Source organism: Setaria viridis, chromosome 5 (assembly GCF_005286985.2).
Source record: "Setaria viridis chromosome 5, Setaria_viridis_v4.0, whole genome shotgun sequence".
Taxonomy (NCBI): Eukaryota; Viridiplantae; Streptophyta; class Magnoliopsida; order Poales; family Poaceae; genus Setaria; species Setaria viridis.
The window spans coordinates 15,880,242-15,888,097 of NC_048267.2; positions in this window are offsets into that span (position 1 = coordinate 15,880,242).

Genomic DNA, 7,856 nt, shown 5'->3' on the forward strand with positions numbered 1-7,856 from the left:
TGTTTGGAACAGCGTATGTCGCTGATTTTGCTCTGCCTTCTCTTTGTGTGCTAAGCACACGCTACACAATGAGGCTCTTATAATGATCTGCATCCTCTGCACGAATCTGCTCTTCTGGTTGTTCCTCACTACCTGCATGGTCAGCAGTAAGCAAAGCAAGTGTATCTTCATCAAAATCACTAGCAGAGGAATACCCACCATCTTCTTTGACCACCAAAACATGCTTGCTAGGACAGTCATGCTGCACGTATCCAAAGCCCTTGTATCAATGGCACTGAACATCTCTTGTTCTACCCAAGGATGCAACCGAAGAGGTACTAGTGGCTGGTGTCTGAGCAGTCTTGGTTGCTGAATTTATTGGAGAAGCACGTTGCTTGTCACTGGACGGAGATGGTGGTACCGACTGACTTGGAGAGGGGGCGGGTGGAGGTACACATCCGGTCAAAGAGGTAGTCGTGCGCGACTGCCATGATGTAGATTTTCCTGCAGAAATATTAGTCTTGGTGCTAGCACGTCACCCCTGCACTTCCCTTTACAAGCAAGATGAAACAAATGGGTTACATTAGTATAATATTTATAAGCAAGGATGTCTTGAATTTCACGGTTTAAACCACCCAAAAATCTAGCCACAGCAGGTTCCTCACCCTCCTCTAAGTTACAATGCAGCATACCCATTTGTAACCACCCATACCTCGGTAATTACTGTATAGTCATCGGCGATCATGAGCGTCTGGGTCATCTTGTTCAGTATCAGCATCCCAATTGTCCTCGACATGCTCATCCTTGTTGTTATCTCCATCATGCCCATTAGTGGTTTTGGCATGCATCTCATCAAAGCGCCTCAAAATAGTAGCAAGGCTTTTGTCAATACGAGCGACTGATGTCTCCAGCCCTGTCAGCTTGGTGTTGGTGGCAAGCTGTGTGGCCTCCAACTGCCCAATCTTCTCATTCATCACCTACAGATCACCATCGAGCCCCTCGACATGCCCTTTCACTAGCTTTTCAAAATGTTGTATGATGCCCTTGGTGCGCGGAGAATGTGGCATATTCTGACTATCCTCTGATCCTGTCATGGTTAGATGACTACAGAGTGCGGGCAATGGAAGAAACGTCATCCGGCATCACTAAAGAGCTCATAAACTTGAACCACCACCTTTTCACCATGCCGGCAAGTAGGCCAATAGTCACATGGTAGTGGATTATGGGTTCCATAATAATCCTTAGTGCTGACATCTAGATTTGTATGGGGAGGACATGCATTGATTTTGGTTGTTTGAATTAAAATTTGTATTTGAATTCATTTGTTTGATCTCTTTTAAACAATAGGAGAACCATTCTTTTTTTTCTTTCTCTTTTGTCCTTCTCCTTTTTGCCCGCTCCTTTTGGACCAGCCCGCAGTAGTTTCTCCTTCTCCTTTTTGCCCGCTCCTTTTGGCCCAGCCCGCAGTAGTAACAGGCCAGCGCCAGCACTAGCGTTGGGCCACCGGTCCAGCTCGCTCGTCAGCCCAGCAGGCTAGCCCAGCAGCGCTTCCAGCGTTAGCCCTATCCCACACCCGCCTCACACAATAACAGGAAGAGGCTGCCTGTCATCCCTTCCACCGCGCTGCACCCTCACTGATAGGAACCCGCTAGGGTTGATTCCCAATCTTCCGATGAGAGGTGTGTGATAACTCAATTAGTTAATGGAGATGACGTTCATGGCCCGACTACAGCCTTCAAAGCTGCGCCTTAGCAACTGATACACCACCTCCAACAGCTGTCGCGATCTTGTGGAGCGCGTCACCCGACCACTAGGGCACTCATCCTGCAAGCAATCGAAGAAATAGAAAGAACAAGTATAACAAGTACTGAATTTACTACATGAAGATGAAGGTGTCAAACTCAATCTCAAATATGGTGGGGTTCCAAAGACAAGAAGACAGGTGGCTGATCCAGCGCGCGCGCTTACAAGCAAGTAGCGAGAGCTAAACTTGATCTAAACAAAACCCAACTATTCTTGGTGATGGCTAAAAGGTATATGAAGGTGGGAGCATTACCACCAGGGTATTGGGGTCGTGCTCCAACCCTAGGACGCGTCCCTAATGGACCTGACTTGATACACAACCCATTGGGCCAAATTAAAGTGACGCAACACCTTTGGACAGAAAACCTATCGGTAGTAATTCGGTCATTGCAGCTTCCTCAGAGTAGATATGGACTTGATTCTAGATCCATATGAAAATAGACTTCATAAAAAATCCGTGAAGTACTTGAACGCCCCAATCCGAGTCCGTATGCGACCGTGGTGGCCATCACAAGGTTGTACTGTCATGGAGTCCGAATCCAGTCTGCGAGAGTCCTTTTCCCTTTCGGTCTTCTCCTTGGTTCCTAACCAAAACAAGAGTGCACACTTATCCATGGTCTAAATATGATGGATAGGAACTCAAGAGTGAACTTACTTGATGAGTAAGTTGACGAGCACGGGCACGAGTAATAGGACCAGAAACTTGTACTTGTGTAGGTGTGGATGTATCGTTGGTGTTGATGTCCTCATCACTCACCGGACTCGAACTCGAGTCCTAGCCGGACCGCGTTGCCCCCTTGTTGTGGTGCGCACACCAAGGCTACCTCCTGGCCTATAAAACCCAAGCCGCTGTACCCCGAAGCCTCTCACCAAACCCTAGACTCCATGCCTTGAGCTCCTACGCCGCCGCTTGAGCTCGAACCCTAGCGCAAGGCCGCCGCACTTGATTTCTGCTGCCACCTTCCCATCGATGAGTTCATCGCCTGGAGCTTCACGTTGTGGAAAGCAAGCTGCCTGTGAAGATCCCGTGCACTCCTGTGCCTTCTTTCGCGTGCAAGAGCTCACTGGAGTAGCCGCTGCGCCGTCGAGCCGCACCTCACCCTCACCGTGCAATCGAGATCTTTAACACCCCAGATGTGTTTGCAAGCTCCTTAGAACCCTCCAGGGTCTCACCGCGTTGCAATCCTCCACGGATTCGGCTTAATTTGGTTTTTCCCCAAAAACCACTCCTTTCTTGTGTTTGAAGGGGAAGTCTTAATCTTTTTTAGGAGATATTTTGGGAATAGCTTTGGTATGTTGTTGTAGAGCTATGGTTAAAATTTTATGAACTTTGGAGGTCATTTGATCGAATTTTGAAGTGTTGACCTAAAATTTTCGGGCTGTTTTTCTGAGCTGTCGGAAGTTCCGACATTGTATAGGAAGTTCCGACGCGATGGAAGTTCCAACACAAGACCGGAAGTTCCAATGAGTTAATTTTTGAAAACCCAAAAGTCCATGTCGGCAGTTTTTCAATATTTCTGATAGGTATCGGAAGTTTCGATATAGGGTTGGAAGTTCTGATCTCACTCTCGGAAGTTCTGATAAAAGGTCGAAAGTTCCGATACCTGGAAGGTGTTTTGAGCTTGATTTTTCATAAATCTTTTTTGTTTGCATCCGTGTTGTTTCTGAGCCTTCCTAGCATTGTTCCTAAGGTCAGTAGGTCCACTGTGACTACGTGATCTTGATAGTTGCTAGAACAAAGGTTTGTGGAATCAGTTGGGTCTATAGCTGAGGTTCTTTGAGAAAATTTGAGTCAGCTCCCATTCACCCCCCCTCTGGTCGCCTGTTTCAGTCCTCCAATTGGTATTAGAGCTGGTTAACATTTCTCCATACCCTAATCAGTTTCAAAACCAATTATGGCGACCTTTGAGAGTTCTTCCTCGACTGTTGCACCTTACTTTGATGGCTTCGATTATCAGTACTGGAAAACTCTCATGAGAGCCCATCTTAATAGTAAGGGAGCAGGGGTCTAGGAGATCACTCAGGATGTAGCATATACAATTCCCACTATTCGCTTGACTCAGGATGATAGGGATAAGTATCACGCCAACAACAAGGCGGTTGATATCTTGTTTGCGAGTTTGTGTCGTGCTGAGTTTGACCGTGTCGAGGATCTATCTTTGGCTCATGAGATTTGATCCCGACTTCAGAGTTTCCATGAGGGAAACAGTCAGGTTAAGGCAAGGCTCTTTGAGGCTTACTGGCGTGAGTATGAAAATTTTGTCCATTTGACCGGTGAGTCTGCTGATGCTTTGTTCTAGCGTTTTCTCGCTATTGTGAACAAGATGAAAGCAAACACTTCCAACTTGCCCTACACCGATCATGATAGAGCTTTGAAGCTCCTGCATGCTTTGGATCACAAGGTGTGGGGTACGAAGGTTGATTCTATCATTGAGTCCACAAACTATGAGGCTCTTACTACCGATGAGGTCTTTGCTAAGATGAAGTCGACAGAGGTTGACAAGAGGCTCTGAGCAAAACAAGGGAGCCCTACTGATTGGCATAGTATGGCTCTTGTGTCAGGCTCTGGATAGTCTACGTCTTTGGCTAACCCTTCTACCATGTCCTTTGCCTTGTCTTCTTTGGTGTTTGTTTCAGAGGAGCAGGTGGAGGTTCTTGATGACAAGGATCTCGCCTTGATTACGAGGCAGTTCATGCGCTTCAACGACAACCGCAAGAACTGGCAAAGGAACAACAACAACTGCTTTGAGTGGGGCAAGCCAGCTCACTTCGCCGCTGACTGCCCCGACAAGAACAAGTCCAAGAGTGGGTACAACTACAACAAGTACAAGTACAAGGATGGCAAGAAGAAGAAGAAGAAGAAGAAGAAGTACACCGATCGTGAGAAGAAGGAGTACCGCAAGAAGGCCAAAGCACGCGCCTTCATCGCCTCTCTCAGGGATGTCGACTCCAACACCAACGACCACACCGACTCAAGCTCAAGTGAGGAAGATAACCGCAAGGCGAAGAAGAAGGATGCCAAGAACTTCAACAACCTCTATTTCTAATCCGGCAAGAACCGTGACAAGTACTGCATCATGGCCCTCAACACTGAGAATAAAAAGGATGGCAAGGAAAGCGACTCCAACACAGAAATACAGGTAAAGCCTACTCCTGAACAACCTGCCTTAGAAGTAGAGGAACTTAATGATTGCTTGCTAAATCAAGATAATTTGCTTAAAAAGGCTGCTCGTGAACGAATTGAGCTTAAGGCTAAGTTGGAGAGTGCTTTGATTGAAATAGATATGCTAAAATCTACTTGTATTGTTTCTGATGTTGTTGAGTATGATGAATGTGCTATTCACAAGGCTAGTATAGCTTCTTTGCAATCTAAGCATACATTGATTGTAGATGAACTTGATTTGACTAGGGCTGCTTTTGATAAAGTTAAGACTAAACCTATTTTACTTGGTGCTTGCAAATCTTGCCCTGCTTTACAGATTCAACTTGATGATGCATGTGCTAAGATTAAGGCTTTTGAGAAATCTGATTTAATTACTAAATCTAAAGTTCTAGAATGTACAAAATATCCTGAACTTAAACATTCTTTGCAAAATACTAAGGACAAAAATTACTACTTGCGCACAATTCTCAGTTGGGTGTACAGTAGGGAACCTCAGTTGGGTATTATGATTAAGGAGTTTAAAAGAGTTGATGGTTTTGGGATTGGAAATGTGATGAAGCAGTGCAGATTTGATGGGTTGTATGAGAAGGTTGCTCAGTGCAGTGGTGAGAGAGAAAAACAAGCAACTTCCACCCCTTGTGAGCCGCCCAAGCCGAGTCGAGAGCAACCTAACCCAGAATTGTGAGGGAAACCCTATAGAGTGTGCTAAAGATGGAGTGTTCATTGAGATACCACCAAAAGTTCCAAAGAAAGCCATCTAGATGGAAAAACCCAGTCACCTCAAAAACAAGCTTGACACACTTCTTGATATGGCTTTGAAGCAACCTCCACCAAAATCCCAAGCCAAACCACAACCAAGAATGAACACTCAACCCAAAGCTAACCAACAGCTAAAAATTAATCCTCAACCCAAAGCTAACCCACAGCCAAAACAACCTGTTTCGGTTCCATTGTGAGTATTGTAAAAGGGAGGGTCATCTTGAGGAGTTTTGTTTTCAAAAGAAGAAAGCTTTGAGGCGTGAGCGTGCATGGGGCAACAAGGACATGTACCACCCCTCTCATGGTGTACATGCGCCTAGAACAGCTCCTCCACCTTGTCATGTGGATAGTGTGCATTCAGCTCCTTCTCACAGGTTTGCCAGGCATGCTCCTCGTCATGATCAATATGACTTAGGACAACATGGCCATGGCCTCTCAGAGGCACAACGGGCCACGTTTTCCCCCTTGTGGTGGCTGTAGTTTTCCAGTGAGATGAGAGATGGTTGATTTTGCTAACCCCATTCTTGAGCAAATTGTTCGATACTGGTATTCTACTTGCTTCACAAACCCTAGTGTTGAAACATTTGCTCATCCTTGGTCTCCTTTTCGTTGAGCAGGTTGGAGGCCTAGAGAACATGTAGCTTATTGATTCTAGTTGCTCTCAACACATGACCGGTGATCACAGATGGTTCTCTAGCCTCACCCCGATCATGACCAGGGAGTACATCATTTTTGGGGACAATAGCAAAGGTAAGGTATTGTCCGAGGGTGCCATCAAGGTGAGTGAAAATTTCATGCTCAAGCGAGTTGTTCTTGTTGACTCTCTTGGGTTCAATTTACTCTCAGTTTCACAACTCCTTGATGATGGTTTTGAGGTTGGCTCAAGCATGGGGCTTCACAGATTTTAGACTCTCGAGGTGATCTTGTGTGTATGATCATTCCAGAGGGTCAAGTGTTTTGAGTCGATTTCTCCAAGTCATTTGGTCTCTCTCAGTGTTTAGTGGCTGGCTCATCTTCTTAGCTTTGGAAATGGCATAGAATATTGGGTCATTTGAGCTTTGATTTGCTTTCCCGGTTGAGTGCTCTTGATCTTATTTGAGGTTTGCCCAAGCTAAAATTTGAGAAAGATCTTGTTTGTGCTCTTTGTCATCATGGCAAAATGGTTGCCGCTTCTCACCCACCTGTGAATCAGGTGATGACTGAGCATCTAGGGGAGATGTTGCACATGGATATAGTTGGTCCAGCTCGCATTTGCTCAGTTGGCGGGAAGTGGTATGTGCTTGTGATTGTTGATGATTTTTTGAGGTATTCATGGGTTTTCTTCACGGATGAAAAATGAGCGACCTACAGATGCCATGAGAGCTATTCATAGTGACAATGGCACAAAATTCAAGAATGCTCATTTTAAAGCCTTCTGCAATGATCTTGGTCTTGAACACCAGTTTTCATCACCTTATGTACCTCCTCAGAATGGTGTTGTTGAACGGAAAAATTGGACGCTTTGTGAAATGGCTAGGATGATGCTTAATGAGCATGGGACTCCTATAAAATATTGGGCCAAAGCCGTCAACACTGCTTGCTATGTTTCCAATCGAATCTTTTTGCGAGCTTTCCTAAAGAAAACCTCATATGAGCTAATGCATCGATGCACCCCCAAAAGTAAGTCACCTGAGAGTGTTTGGCTGCAAGTGTTTTATTCTCAAGCAAGGTAATTTGGACAAATTTGAGTCTCGTTCTACTGATGGTATTTTTCTTGGTTATGCTTTTCATAGTCGTGCTTATCATGTGCTTAACCTAGAAACTAACCAGGTTGTAGAAACTTGTAAAATTACCTTCGATGAAACTATGCCTTGCACAATCCCTGTCTTTCAAGTTTCAGGTGAACATGAAATGGGGCAAAGCATTTTTGAGGAAGAGGAAGAGCGTGTTAGTGGTGGTGATGAAGAAGATGATGAGACTGGTCATGCTCCAGCTGCTGCTGTTGATGCCGATTTTTGACACGTGTCAGGTTAGGAGTCAAGAAGAGAAGAAAGTGCCCAACACGGTTAAACAAGAGGCTGTGGCTAGGGAAATCGGCCGATAAAGCTACAGTGTTTCGGCTGATTAGCCGATGAGGTCGATGGAGGCTGGCCGATTGGAAGCCACAATAGCT